General features: G+C 39.8%; 1 long non-coding RNA gene across 1 annotated transcript in view; it reads right to left on the reverse strand.

Annotated features, from left to right (window-relative positions):
* Positions 1–3,289: 3,289 nt before the first annotated feature.
* Positions 3,290–15,801, reverse strand: part of LOC105473096 (uncharacterized) — a 129,038-nt gene continuing 116,526 nt past the window's right edge. Inside the window, exon 3 of the long non-coding RNA XR_011625068.1 lies at positions 3,290–4,906. This is a non-coding gene — a long non-coding RNA (uncharacterized lncRNA). The remainder of the gene's footprint in view (positions 4,907–15,801) is intronic.

A 15,801-nucleotide genomic window follows, 5' to 3' on the forward strand; every position in this document is an offset into this window, starting at 1 on the left:
AGCTATGAAATCTACAGTAATTTGTTACAGCAGCAATAGGAAATTAATATACCCATCCTGATGTTTATTTCATTCCTGCAACATTTTTGATTTTTCTGAACTGTAAACTCTTGTTGAGACAAATGTTTCATAAGCCAAAGGACCCTCTGAATGTACTACTTAGTTTTCAGAACTACATTATTTTCCTCCTTGGTCTGTATATTGGTGCTTAATAACCTGTGGTTGTAAAATCACCTATAGGTGCCATATCTGACACAGGATGTATCAGCATGGAAGCATTAAAGTCAGAGGTTTAGGTTTCCTTAACAAGCTATTTTTATCTTATTTTATAATTCTTTATATTTATAATTCAGCAATTTGTGCAAGGGTAACAGTCTAACAATTTATTAACCACATGGACCCCTACAAATAAAGATAATGGGTGCTGTCCCATATGCTCTACCAGTGCGCACTAGATGAAAGTCAGTCCTAATCGTGAATGTCCTGACAATTATACTTCTTGCATACAGATAGGGATATGGTCTAATGAATTAATCCTTGCTGATCAGGATAACCTGACAGGCCAACTAGGTTGAAACAATTCAGTTGGATTATACAATGGTGAGAATGCTGATAAAAATAAAAAATGTTACATTGTACTTTAGTAACTCTATTTCTTTGGACTCTTTTTGTTATTGAATAAATACATTTGCTAATGGCTTCTTGGTGCAACTTTGCCCTGTAATTGTGAAATGCTCATTGATGGATAGATAGATAGATAGATAGATAGATAGATAGATAGATAGATAATTCAGGTTAATAGAGGTGGGTCTACCTAGCAGGTTGGCTGAATTATCTGGTTTCCCATCATTACTGCAGCCAGCAGCAACCCTTAGCTTTTGCAATATCTTCCACATCTCACTCTTCAATTAGAATCTATCATATATAGCATGGCTTCATAAAAATCCCTGCCAGAACTTCTACTCAAACATAGTCAAAATAGCTGGGGAAGTGAATTCCAAAAGTCTGGACCTGATGTCAAGAATCTTGAAAGTACAAAAGGAGAACTAAGCATTGTTGGCAGAAATACACATGTCATTGAAACTGCCATAATGGGAAACTACCTAGAGAAATAATAATCCCCAAGGGAATTAGGTCTCATCTGTCACATTATGGCTTCATAAATCAACTCAGACAACATAAGTAGGAATCTGATGAGTCATTTAGAAAGTTAAGAACAAAGGGGAACATTTAGACAATGGTTGGTGCCAATTCAGGGAATACCAGGGGCTACAGACACAGTGGTTGGGAACTCAGTCTCCAGGAATGAGAAAAAGCTTGTCAGCACTTGGGAGAAATCTCTGCACTGGGCCAAATGCTGAGCATGGCAAACACTGCTGTTGGACTTCAGTATAACCCCTGCCCCCTCCAGAAACTCCTTGGGGGCCCTGGTGGCCTTATATTGTCTCTTGGATATCCAAGACAGGGAGGTGCCTTGTGTGAACCTAAACTTCTCTGACCATGCTATTTTTCCTGAAATGTTTTATCTCTTCTTCTCTAAGTCACTGCAAATAATTAGTAGATATATAACTGCCCTTACCACTGCCAAGGTCTATTATTACCTCCTCCCATAAAACCCCCCTGGTTTTATTTGCCCATCAAAACCAGACAATTTCCCTAATAACAACTCTTTTTCTAATACCTTCGAAGGATCCTCTCTGTATCTGTAACAAATTCCGAACTCCTTAACCTGGCATCAAGCGCCTCTAAAGGAGTTGTTTCTCATCTTATCAACCATGGATTGCCATCATTTTGCTCCAAGTAAAGGCAATCTTTCTGTTTCCCCTACATGCTTCCTGTGCTTCTCCACACCCCTATGGAACCCTTTAGCCTTGATTGTCTTTTTCTGTATCTGCATTTTAGAGTCGTTCACAGCCCACTCTAACACCACCTTCTTCACCATTCTCCCTTCTTCCTCTACATCATTCAGAAGTTATAGTTCCTACCTTTGAACTCCAAGGTCAGCCACATCTCGATGATATCACTTTCTACTATAGTCCTTGTGCATGTAGTTCACTCAAATTGATAGGTTGTCAGAATAGAGGGCTATCTGTGAGGTATTCCTGCATCTCCCACCTAGCAGGGTGCCTTGCTCTTAGGCGCTTAAAAAGGAGTTGCTGAAGAAAATATCCTAAGGTGTTTATTTACTATGCTATCCCACTCTAAAATTATAAACATGCATTTTAATAGGTATTTTAATTCCAGATAAAATAACCCAAAGTCATAATGTGGGACTTTTCAGAAGATGCATTCGTGAGGTATTTTGGGGAAGGTGAGAATGTTCCTCCATCAATCATACCTTATGGCCATCGTGTCTTCACTTACAAGCAACAGCCACCCTTGCAAAAAGTCACTTCATGACCCCTCAACACACTTCTCACCATCGTAGAAGAAGCTGGCTCCTGGAAAGGTAGCTGAAGCAGACACTGTTGGCTTATTGACCACCAGGCATTTCTCTCTTCCTTTACTTTTTGTTCGGGTCTTCACCCCTCCTTTACATGACTCAAAGAGCAAATCTTCATTAATCTTAAGTAGCTGTTTCATTTCTCATGTCAGTGATTGGTTCAGAAAGAAGCCTGTTTGGGGGGTTCTAAGAAGATATCCTTACTTATTAAAAAAGATATACAGAAAAGGCAGTCTCTCTTCTGCTGGACATCCTCTAGATGTCCTATAGATCATGTAAAGTCCAGATTGTCTGTTCTATAGATGTCAACTACTGTAAAACTATCAAATCTTGTAACTTTAGATTTTACTAATTTGATGTTTTCTGTAAGACTGTGGCTGAACTGAATTTCATCTTTTTTCCAACTTTTATTTTAGATTTGGTGTATATGTGAAGATTTGTTACAAGGGTATATTGTGTGACGCTGAGTTTTGGAGTACAATTGAACCCATCACCCAGGTAATGAGCTTACCGAGAGTAAATTTCCCAATAGGAAGTTTTTCAAACCTTGTCCCCTCCTGCCCCCTCCTGTAGTCCCCAGTGTCTGTTTTTCCCGTCTTTGGGTCAATGTGTACCCAGTGTTTAGCTCCCACTTATAAGTGAGAATAAGCAGTATTTGGTTTTCTGTTTCTGTGTTATAAATTTCATCTTTGATTAAAAGAATCTTGTAAAACCAATTCACAGTGTAAATCGCATTTTAGGAAGCATTGTTAAAAAGAGGTACTAAGTAGGATGATGAATAAATTGATAGATGAATGACATTATATTTTGTTCATTCATTAATTTAACTATTAATTGATGAGCCTTTTTCAGCTATGATTACAAAGTCCTATCTGTCATCCTGGAGGAATTGTGAAGAATCACAAAGAGTAAATTATGTCAAAATAACTTGTTGATTTTAATATGCCTTCTCCCAGAATGATGGATGACTGAATAATGCTAAACACAATGAACCTTAATTTTATCAAGGTTTTTGATACATCTTTTAGTGTGACATTTCTTTCAATAATACTTTTTGTACAAAACAGTTTATAATTCAGTTTTCATTAATTAACAACAAGAACAGTCTCAATCCATGACTGAGATTGGATTTCTTCTCAATAAGTCAAAATTCATGAGAAGTAAACGTACCTTTTTGGGTAAGTACAGTATAAATAACTAGACAATGTGACAATGATTGATTCTTATTTCTTAAAGGACTAGAAGGGGACAAAGGAGGTAAAAATGTAACTGATGAGTTTTATATGAATCATTAGATTTGGTCCATATGTCACAGTAGTTCCCTTCCTCTTCCCAGAAATCTCTTGGTATTAATTTGGATGTTATAAAGCAGCTGAGCTTTGGAAAGTCTGTACGTCGTGAGAGTCAGCGAATGCACAACACAGTAATCATCACATGAGTGCAGCCTATCACAGAGTAGCACTCCTGAAAATATCAAACAGAGGGAGGGAGGGAAAGAGTCATGCTGGTGGGTTCGCCCCTTGGACATCCTTACTGATGGGCAACTATCTAGTTTTAAAAATCTGGGCTCCACCAACTGGCATCGGTTGGTCAGAAGTGATTTCTTCCAATGCTGCTTCCATGATGTAAGCAAACAGACACCACGTTTGTTCCACTGTACCCCCACGCCCTGAAACTCACAAATGCCTTCTTGATGGGCTGGCTCCTGGAACGTACAACCCCCACAGCTGATTTCCTTTCTGGCAAGATGCCTCCTGGTAAACATCACTGGGTGAGCAAGAGGATGTGTGGGTCCAGAGCGCTGATATAGGGCTGTGATTCTGATTATGCCTTTGGTCATTGGTCATCATTGTCTTCAAACTGCATATTATGAACACCAATTGTATTGGGGACTGTTAGGCATGGAGGGGAAGGCTTGTTATTTTCTATTCAGGGAACCGTTATTAGAGTTTACCATCTTCAGACTTCTATTGCTATATCTTGGGAATGAAGGGAAGACAGGATGTGGACTGGAATCTTCTGTGCCCGGAAAATAATAAGAAACTTGATTGTGGCTCAGCTGTATCATCACCCCTGCTCTCTTGGCTCTTGTTTACAGAACTCAAATCGGAAGATAGGCATATTCCTTATCTTAGGGCAGTTTTCTCAGATGCAGATTCTGAAATGAAGGAGGGAAGTAGAGGAAGATGGATGATGAGCAGGGAAGGGGAAAAAGTCAAGCAGGGGACTGTGGTTTATGAGAAATTTCAGAAAGGGGATGTAGGCCTGATCCTGCAGGAGAACTCCGGAGTCTGAATCATGTCTCTGAGTTTTTCCCAAAGGAGGCAATGAATCCAGGCTTTCCCTCTCCTTTGCCAGTCATTGGCTAAGGGCTGTGCAGGGAGGATGTAACCCCTTAGGCACTTCTGGTTTTCAGGCTTGCAGACAAAGGGGCAGTCATCTGAGAGAGTCACAAGGGGGAACCTAGAAAAAAAAAATCACACAGAAGCTAGAGGAAAGGCACACCAACATGGCAAAATGGATCTGAGGGGATGTGAGAAGAGCAGAGAAGTGGCCACTACGCTACTGGTCAGAGATGCCCATCCTTTAGCCAAAGGTTGTTCTATATAGCTGTCAATGCCTGTCTCAGGAACCTTTCAGATTATGGTTTTGTGAGAGTCACGCTAAAACCTAAATACAATAGGATTAGTACATACATAGTGCAAATTATAGTCTATACTTGAAAACTGATGGCCAAAATATTTTAAGGAATCTTGAAAACCATTAGAATTATTGGTATTTGATTTTGTCATTTTCTCTGCATCCTTGACCCACCAAAGCAGTCTCCTTCACTTGTTTTAGCTTGGCCAATCCTTTATATGCATAAATATATCCTCCTCCAGAAAGGCCTTCCTAATACAGTGAGATGGTAGCACTATTACCCAAACTTCTACCATTTAATGAACACTCATGTTATTCATTTTTATATAAATATTAATTTTCCAAACAGACTGCATGATCCTTGAAGACAGGGATTTTGCCTCATCCTTCTTCTTACCCCTCCTCCTCCAGCATCCACCAGGGTGCCCTACAGTCATAGCATGTGAATGAACACTTAATGATTGGCAAGTAGTCAAAGTGAATGTCCAACTAGTGCTTTGTGATCATCTTCATTTTCTTATACTGCTTATGAAAACTGTTGATAAGATACTAATCAAAAACATATTTCATTGAAAAGAGACCATTTTCAATATATGTTACCCATTCTGTTCAATTTCAGGGACCTTGATGTTACTCAAATTTAGACAAGAATGACCAGCCCATTTGAAGATAGCTATAGATACGGATATGGATATAGATATATACACATATACATATGCACCAGACAGATAAGAGGTGGTGCATTAGAAAGAACACAGGACTGGAATTTGGGAGATGCCAATCTCATGTCAGCACTGCTCCCATCTCCTCATGAGGCCTTCCTTAGCCATTTCATACTTTTGTGCTTCAGCTGAAGGAAATATACTGCATGATCTCTAAAGTCTCTTCAACCCCAAAAGTTCTACTAGTTGTGTTTCTTTATTAATGAAGGAGTGCAATCCAAGAAGACAAATATAACCCTTGCTTCAACTTTTGCTTCCTCACTGTGCTCAATCAACATGTATTCACAATGATGTTATGCCACATGTCCAATCTTGAAGTTGACTTATGCTCCACCCAGAGGGAGGAAATATGTGAATGGATTATTAAGGTATAAGAGAAGGAGCTAACAACAGAAGACATTGTGGAAAGTTATCTATTCATTCATCAAGCATGTGTTTAGGACCTACGACATGAGAAATTGGGTTAGGTCCAGGAGATCTGAAAGAGGCACAGTCCTTCTTTTTATGGAACTCCTAGATTGATACTTAGGGCTTTCAGTCAATCGGGAGAAAATAGTGGAGGTGATTTTGCTTTTCATTGAGGTAAACCCTACCAAAAATATTTCATTATTATTAGCTCTTCTTCCATTCATATTTTGTGTATCTGATTTTCCTTCTTTCTTTCTTTCTTTCTTTCTTTCTTTCTTTCTTTCTTTCTTTCTTTCTTTCTTTCTTTCTTTCTTTCTTTCTTTCTTTCTTTCTTTTTTTTTTGAGATGGAGTCTCGCTTCTCCGCTCAGGCTGGAATGCAATGGCCCGATCTCGGCTCACTGCAACCTCTGCCTCCTAGGTTCAAGCAGTTCTCCTGCCTCAGCCTCCCAAGTAGCTGGGATTATAGGCATGTGCTAGCACTCCTGGCTAATTTTTGTATTTTTAGTAGAGACGGGGTTTCACCATGTTGGCCAGGCTGGTCTCAAACTCCTCACCTCAAGTGATCCGCCCGCCTTGGCCTCCCAAAGAGCTGGGATTACAGGTGTGAGCCACCACACCCGGCTGACTTTCCTTCTTTCTAATATTCTAAAAAGTACTGAATTCTGATCCAGCATCCCTGGTTTCTAGTTTCAGTTCAGCTTCAAACTGTGTGATCTTAGGCAACAAGGCCAAGCCCCAAAGCTTAGTTACCACCTCTCTTCAAAGAGTGCCGAACACTTGTTCCTCATGCCTCAAGCAATTTTTATCAGGACATAAAGGTATTCAGCACAACAAAAAAAGTGTATAAGAACTATATTATATAAGATGATTTTATTAACTAGTCAACAGTGATGCCATTCACCCATTTGAAGTTGCTGCTTCTCCCTCAAAGGAAAAAATATGAATTAAAAAATTTTTTATATAGTAATTTATTTTGCAAGTTGCATTTTTCTTTTAGTATAGAGGTTTATTTTCTGCATTTTGAAGAACAATCTAGTTGCTCATCAAATTGCTGTACAACTTTATATATTATATTATTTCATTTCCTTATTCCAACTCAGAAACTATGGAGATCTATTTCTGTGGAATAAGGAGGGAGGATATGCTAAGTTTATTTAATAAAGACTCATGAAAAGTTATCCAAAAAAATTTCCCTTCTAGGTCACAAAAGTATGATCTCCTGCAAATAGTTGAATCTAAAAGACCCATCAGATGGCCAGAGAGTCCCTGAAAATGCTACTAAATCAACCCTTACTCTAAAAATCAAGAAAATAAAGAAGACTTGAAGATGCTAGGATTTGACAATTCTGACATTTGGAAAATCAAGTCAGCAAAGAAAGCTGCTGTCAAAGAATGTGAGCAAGGCCATTTACAGTGTAACCATACCTACTCATTCAGCTCTGTACCCTTTCACTGTCTCTTTCAACATTCACTGAGCATCAAGTATGTGAAAGTGCTGCACTTGGTACTGAGCAGAACACCAGGCTCTCACTGAATGCTCCCATCACTGGTGAACTGGTCTATTAGCAAAATCGCAGAGCAGTGGAAAATATTAAAGCAAGATAACACTGAATTGAACAAAGCCACATTTGAAAGGCAACCTTTTAATATCAGGTTGAACAGCTCTTCCTATTTGCCCATCTGCTAACCTTTAAAAGATTCCTCTCATTGCTGATACGGCCAGTTGCCCCATGAGCACCCAGCCTGCCTTCAATAGTGCACAAAGGGCATCTTTGTTTTCCTCCCAGTGAACTCAGAGACCAACCCAGGGAACAGTGAAACACCCAGGATGGAAATGAGGTGTCTCCGTGACAGCAGACTCCTTCTTTTGCCCCCATTTATTGAGATCAACATGCCTGAGTCACCAGTAGATGAAACCAATGATTGTTTTACTCGGCCTTCCCCAGAGTCACCCCCTGAGTCAGTGGGTAAACTGGGGTAAGAACCCAGCCTTGTCCTATGAGCCTGAGCGGGTCTACTATATTTATCCAGGGTCTCATGATTCTTAGTGCTTTTGCTCTGCCCTCTAATTTGCACTGTGCCTGCTATAATATCTAAACGGGAAGTTGCCAGCTAGAATGGTCATTATCCGAGAAATCTATTTAAACATGTTTATAAGGTCAAATGAAGTGGGTGGTGGATAAGCTAGACAGAAAACAACAAAAGCTTTGGCTCAGCATAGCTAGTGAGGCTAAAGCTCAAGAGAGAACAGTTTTCATGTCGAATTTGCGCATGGTAGAAAAAGGTAGTCTAAGCATAATTATATACAAATGCAGGAATGAGCAGTCAAAATATTAAAACAACCAAATGATTTCTATTTAAGAAGCTGGACAATGGAATTGACTTATGGTAAGTCAAGGGAATGTCAGTTTGAGACAGCATGCCAGTAGAGCAGAGCCCAAGATCAAATTTTGGAAATGCACCTAGTATATCCCAACCAGAGGGAAGAGCTGGGATGATCAAGAAAGATGCCCAGAATCAACCAAAAATGACCTGGGGGAGACTTCACAATGGAATAGTGAATACTATTGAACAAGAGGGAAATAAGGAAATGAGCAAAAAAAAAAAAAAAAAAAAACAACAACAACAACAACAAAAAAAAACCCTGGTATCTCTGGGAGCCCAAGCTTGGATTCTTGTATATTTAAGACTTTGAAGAACAGTTCTCTGTACCAAAGAAATCCACATCTTAGAGTTAGGAGTCAACCATTTCATTATGTGACTGACCTCCAGGCTCTGCCAAGCCATTCTTCAACATCAAAGAGGAGGGAAGAGGGGAAAAGAAACTATTGTCATATGTCACTTAATGGTAGGGATACATTCCTTCTGAAATGCATCATTTGGCGACTTTGCACTTGTGTGAACATCATCGTGTACTTACACAAACCTAGATGGTATAGCCTACTATACACCTAGGATATAAGGTATAGCCTATTGCTCCGACACTACAAACCTGTACAGCATGTTACTGTACTCAATATTGTAGGCAATTATAGCACAATGGTAAATTTTTGAATCTAAACATAGAAAAGGTACAGTAAAAATACAGTATAAAACATTAAAAAGGGTACCCTTGTGTAGGGCACTTACCATGATTGGAGCTTGCAGGCCTGGAGGATGTTCTGGGTGAGTCAGTGAGTGAGTGGTGAGTGAATGTGAAGGTCTAGGACACTACTGTATACAACTATAGACTTTAGAAACACTGGACACTTAGGCTACACTACATTTATTTAAAAGTTTTTTCTTTCTTCAATAATAAATTATCCTTAGCTTGCTGAAACTTTTTTACTTTATAAACTTTTTAATTTTTTTAACTTTTTGACTCTTTCATAATAACATTTAGCTTAAAACACTAATACATTGTACAGTTGTACAAAAAATATTTTCTTTCTTTGTATCTTTATAAGCTTTTCTCTATTAATTTTTTTCACTTTTTAAACTTTTTTGCTAAAAACTAAGACATAAATGCAAACATTAGCCTAGGCCTATACAGTATCAGGATCATCAATATCACTGTCTTCCACCTCCACATCTTGTCCCACTGGAAGGTCTTCAGAGGTAATAACACGCATGAAGCTGTCGTCTCCTATGATAACAATGCCTTCTTCTGGAATCCCTCCTAAAAGACCTTCCTGAGGCTGGTTTTTTTTTTTTAAATAAGTAAAAGGAGTACTCTAAAATAGTGATGAAAAGTATGTATAAGTCAGTAACGTTGGTTTTTTTTTTTTTATCATTTTTAAGTATTATGTACATGCACAATGCATAATAGTTGCGCTAGACTTTCTTTTCCTATTTTTTTTTTTTTTTTTTCCTTTTCGAGACAGAGTTTTGCTCTGTCACCCAGGCTGGAGTGCAGTGGCACAGTTGTGGCTCATTGTAGCCTCAAACTTCTGAGCTCAAGTGTTCCTCCCACATCAGTCCCCTGAGTAGCTGGGATTACAGGCACATGCCACTGCTCCTTACTGGTTTTTTTTTATATGGGACCACCGTCCTATATGCGGACCATCATTGGCCAAAACATCATTATGCAGTGTGTGACTGTATCTCCTTATTCCTGTTTCTGAGAAACAGGGATATGAGTCGGCGAGGCTTTTGGTGGCAAAGAGAAGTGTAGCATCTGAGAATGCTTCCCACATATTCTGCATGAGCTTGGATGCTAGTTTACAAAGATCGAGCAATTAAATAGATTCTATGCCACAGAAAGAAATCTGGTATGGCTACTGTTGGAAAATTTGATACATGTGTGCATAGAGTCATTAAATCATAGAGAATAGTTAGTGTTTCTTATTTTATTATGAATTAAATTAATTTAATGACCTCCTTTCCAAATAAAATTTACTTAGAAATGTTATTTCTTCCTAGAACTTGATTTGGTATGGTTTGGGATAGACCTACATACTGTTTGCCCCTGTATCTCTTCTATTCTAGTGCAAAAGTAAGCTCTTTTTGTTCCTTTCTTTCTGGCCCTACCATCTAGTGAGAAAGTCACTGACATAAGAAAGAAAAGGAGCAAAGGAAGAGTGGGGAGTGCTGGGAAAGGAGTCAGGGAAAATGGGGGCAAGTGGAAAGAAGGAAGGAAGGGAGAGGTTACAGAATGGTCAGAGAGCGAGGCAGGGCGAAGATGGATGAAAGCAGTCATGATATGTTGAAGCAATGGATCTTCCTAGAGTGGTGCTGATCAATACAGCAGCCACCAGCCACGTGTGGCTAGTGAACACTTGAAATGTAGCTGGTCTAAACTACAGTGTGCTGTGAGTACAAAATATACAGCAGATTTTGAAGATTTTGTACTACAAAAATTTACAAAGGATCTCAACATTTTATATGGATTACATGTTAAAATAATATTTTGGCTATATAGGATTAAATAACTACATTTTAAAAATTTATTTCACCTGTATCTTTTTAAGTTCTTAATAGGGCTACTAGAAAAATGAAGATGAGCCATGTGGCTCACATTATCTTTCTATTACACAGATACTCTTCTTGATCTTGATGAGAAATGATAGGATTGCATCCCCTTCTTTCCATCATGTCTACCACACACAACCCCAGAGGTCTCAGCCCAAAAGTCAAGTTCTAATATAATTATAAGCACTTCAATAGCAATGGCAATGCCTGGCATCTGTTTTCTGAGGCATGCAGCATATATAGCAGCTTCTAGTCCTCGGGATCAAGGGGGACATGTAGGGACGTCAGGAAAGGCAGTGCTCAGACACTGCCATGGGCATTTCTGATGGAGGGCATGGTCCCTCCCATCTCTCCACCCCTGCCCTAGGAGCTCTTGGCACCTTGAGAGAGTTTTCCTCCACACAGCCCCTTGTCACAGCATTCTCCTCTCCAGCCTCCAGCTACCCTTTTAAGAAATGACCTTTTGGGTTTTTCCCCCCCCAATCATAGGTACTTTGAGGCTAGTTTTCGGTTAATCATGAACTTATTTTACAATTCAGAGAACACAGTACAGTACATCAGAGGAACATGGACCCAGCCTAGAGTAGGTTTAGGTAACTATGAACCTTTGGTGATTTCACAGCAAAGCTCAGGATAATGGGAGGCTCTAGGCAGAAAGGAAAAAGAGAAAAAGGAAAGAGAAATGTAGAGCAGATACAACTCAAAGACTTTTGGAAGGAGGTGGGCAACTTTCAACTCATTACTAAGATTTATGGAGTATGTCCTCCCTCTCGAATGTCCCTATATGCCACAAACGGAGGCTGTCCCTCGTGGTGCAGCTACCACAGATTCATCTTCCCTGTTTTTAGGGTGCCCAGACTCACAGCAGAACTCAAATAGATTTGGAATGTGAATATGAATATTGGAATGGAAGTTCTTCACGGCTACTGAAGAAGTGGCGCACATCATATTCCTCACCCAGGACGGGGCAGGAGCCCCATGTTGGTCTGGAAGAACTACTTATCAGCCAGAATGCCCATCCTTTGCACTGGGCACCTTCTACCCATATGGTGCCTCCCATGTGGAAGCACTGAAGGCTTGGTTTAAAAAAAAAAAAAACACCTCATCTCATCCCAAAGTACAGCCAACTCACCCAAGAGTTCAGATGAGTCAATGATTTATGTTGCAACTTAACCATTTCCACTGCAACACAGATAATTCCATATCTGAGCTTAACTTTAGCCAGGCTATATTGCCTCCTGGGGTGGCTGGGCCAAATAGAGGAGGACGTCTCTAGATTGCTTAGCTTGCATATCAAGGACATACTCCCCTTTGAGCCCTTTGCTATCTGTAAGAATTGGTTATCCCAGAGATATGCAGTCTCTCCCCAGGCAGAAAGTGTTTTTAAGATGTAAAAAACATCATAATATATAGAAAATAATATATAAAATGTAGATATATACACACTCACACACAGTACGCTGGTGCACAGCGGGGCTTGACGGAAGCTTGGTCTACATGACTGGCCTGAATGCACGTATGCGTATGGAGGAATGATGAGTAGGGAAAGGAGGGAGTCTCCAAGTATTAGCAATTCCCATGTTGCTCTTTGGGAGAGAGTGGGAAACACCCAAACAGTGATGTTTAGCAGCTGTCTGCCCACTGGGCTCTTCTTTACTGCTATGGGAAAGGCTAACTTGAAAATAAACCTTTTGAGTTTGTTTGTTTGTTTCTAACATTGTTGACTGTTCCCTCAAAAATGTAGACCAGCTGAAAATATAAATAGATTTCAGCAGGTTTGAGATATATTCAGATGGATCCATCCATAGCAAGATGTTCATTTCCAGAGGTGTTGAAGACACTGTCCTTGTTTTCAGTTTGCCATGATACTGGGGCCAACCAGCTGGTCACCTGCCCCTCTTTCTCACAGACCTTAACTTTGTTGGGAAGTTTAATGTGGCTCGCTAAAAGCCAGCACCTTCTGCAGATAGAGTTTGGAGCCACGAAGTGTGAGCAAAAGTTTTGTGGGTGGGCCTTCCAGGAGGGCAGATCTAGCAGGCTTGCATCATTTCCCTCTTTGCTCTACCCAGATTTTCCCAGGTACCTTGGCCTTGGTATCTGCAAGCCACTGAGGCAAAACCATTAGCCATTGACCTCTGGACTTTTTGAAAGGTGAGAAAAATAAAAACCCTAATTTGCGTAATCCACTGTTTGGGGCTTTTGTTACTTGTAGCTGAATACATTTCCTGATACAGATCAGGGAGATTGTCCGTGCTTTTCATAAACATCTTTGCAGCCATGACTAGTGACAAAATACAGACTTATTTCTCTAGCAATTTGCGGGACCAAATGAAAATTTGACTCTGCATCTTAGAAAAAAAGCAACATAAACTACCTTTGTTTGTGATTTTCCTTCATGTCTTTAAAGTAACCCATTACACTCTTCTTATTTTGATTGTTACTTACATTGAATTTTATTTAACAGGAGTAACATTGCTCATGAAAATCACACAGTTTGTTTTTCTTTTCTTTTTTTGTTGAGACGGAGTCTCGCTCTGTTGCCCAGGCTGGAGTGTAGTGGTGCGACCTCGGCTTACTGCAACCTCCACCTCCTGAGTTCAAGTGATTCTCCTGCCTCAACCTCCCGAGTAGCTGGGACTACAGATGCCCACCACCACGCCTGGCTAACTTTTTGTATTTTTAGTAGAGACAAGGTTTCGTCATGCTGCCCAGACTGGTTTTGCATTCCCAAGCTCCAATCTGCCCGCCTCGGCTCCCAAAGTATGGGGATTACATGCATGAGCCACCGCACTTGGCCAACAATTTCTTACATAAATCCAGGCATACGGAAAACTTTTGGATGTCCTATGGCTTTAGAAAATATAAAGTACCTATCCTTATAAAATCATATAAGCTATTTCAACATCAATTTGGGGTTCAAAATGGGCCACTGTAATGGGCTATTTCAGGAAATATCTCTTGCCAAATTAACTTTCAGAAAGTTTCTAAGCCAAAAGGCTGTGTAGTTAATGTGGGAACAACCAAGACCACCATTTATCCCATCAACCGGCTGGACTACTCAGCCTGGATGGTCAACTGAGGGCAATGAAACCCACCTGTGTTCTTTAAGGCCCCTGTCAATCAACCTCAGGTAGAGTCACTCCTTAATGAGAAGGTCTCCAATGGAGATCAACTTCTTCCCTCCTCCTGGGCAGTTGAGATCATTCTTACTGGCATGTTCACAAACAGTTTCAAGGTACTTCTGAAAACGATGTCTTGCAATTTAGAGAGGCATTAAATTCGTCTCCCCAGACACAGAACAAGAATTGATTCCAAGTCTAACTCTAAAATGAAGGAAAAGAATTTTAACCTTACATTTAGCCATCTACAGGGCATCTCCGCAATGGAAATGAATAAAGTTTCCACTAAATTTACCACATGTAGAAAAGTCAACCACTGGTTCTTTCTCTAAACTGTCTTCAAAGACCCAACACCACTTTTCCTCTCCTAATTGCTATTATGAGGCAATAAATCTCTCTTATATGGAAATAATACAAATTAACTGCATGGCATATGTAGGCCACGTGTTCTAGCAAATCCATAAAAAATGTTTCATTTATGTTTTGATGAAAGGCACAACAGTCTTCCAAGGACACTAATCATTAATTCTGGAAACATAGGATTCATATGTGATTTAGCTCAGTGCTGAAATAGTTAGTAAATACCCATCTAAGAAACATTTATTCATTTAACAGCTGTTTAGTGAGTAGCTACAATGCTAGAATTTGTGTCTTCCCTGGCTAGAGTGACATTTGTGTGTAATAATGTGAGTGATGTCCAAATGGCATTTAAAAAAATGTGTCATAGTTAAGGTTCCCTAAAACAAAATACTTAAGAAAAATCTTCTGCTACCGAGAAGGATATTTTATAACAAAAAAGAACAATCCATTCTTGTCCCTTTTACAATGTCTGTGAGATTTTCATTAAGGCTTGTTAAGCTGAAGATAACAAATACCCACCGCAACTAGCTTAAGCAAATGTGTGCATCTCAGGCCAGGAAGTTTAACTGGGCCTCTCAAAGAATTAGACCAGAAACTGTAAAGCTGTCAGAACCCATCAGTTTCCCCATCTCTCTGGGAGCTCACAGCTTCTTGCTTCTGCTTTCGCCTGCACATCTGTATCCTATTTTTTCTTTCCTGATTACGCTTCTCTGCTCCTCCAAGCCTATGACTACCAAAGGTCCAATTTTGCATTATAGTCTGGCTCAAAACTTCAGCAAGATCTGGCCAATATCTTAGATTCTTGATTCTGGATTCTGAGTCAAAAAGATTTGATTGGTTCAGCCCGGGCTGGATGTCCACCAGAGATCCTACCAGCTCTGACTCTGAGGGAGAAGTTACACTATAAAGATGGCACAGGAGCCCACCCTAAGGATGGGGAGAGGAGACATTCTCAGAGAGAGGATGGCGTGTGCAGGCACCTCCAAGTTTTTTCTTCACTTAAACTGAACAGAAAACATTTTTAGTTGTGAGCTTTAGTATAAAGAGAACAGTCTAGTCCTAAACCTCACTCAACTTTGCAGAAAATCTATCAGTGCAAATGCATTTATCTCTCCTAGTTGGAAGCAAAGTTGCAGTTCATTCTGAGTCCTGCTTGGT

The sequence above is a fragment of the Macaca nemestrina genome, chromosome 6 (genome assembly GCF_043159975.1).
Source record: "Macaca nemestrina isolate mMacNem1 chromosome 6, mMacNem.hap1, whole genome shotgun sequence".
Classification (NCBI taxonomy): domain Eukaryota; kingdom Metazoa; phylum Chordata; class Mammalia; order Primates; family Cercopithecidae; genus Macaca; species Macaca nemestrina.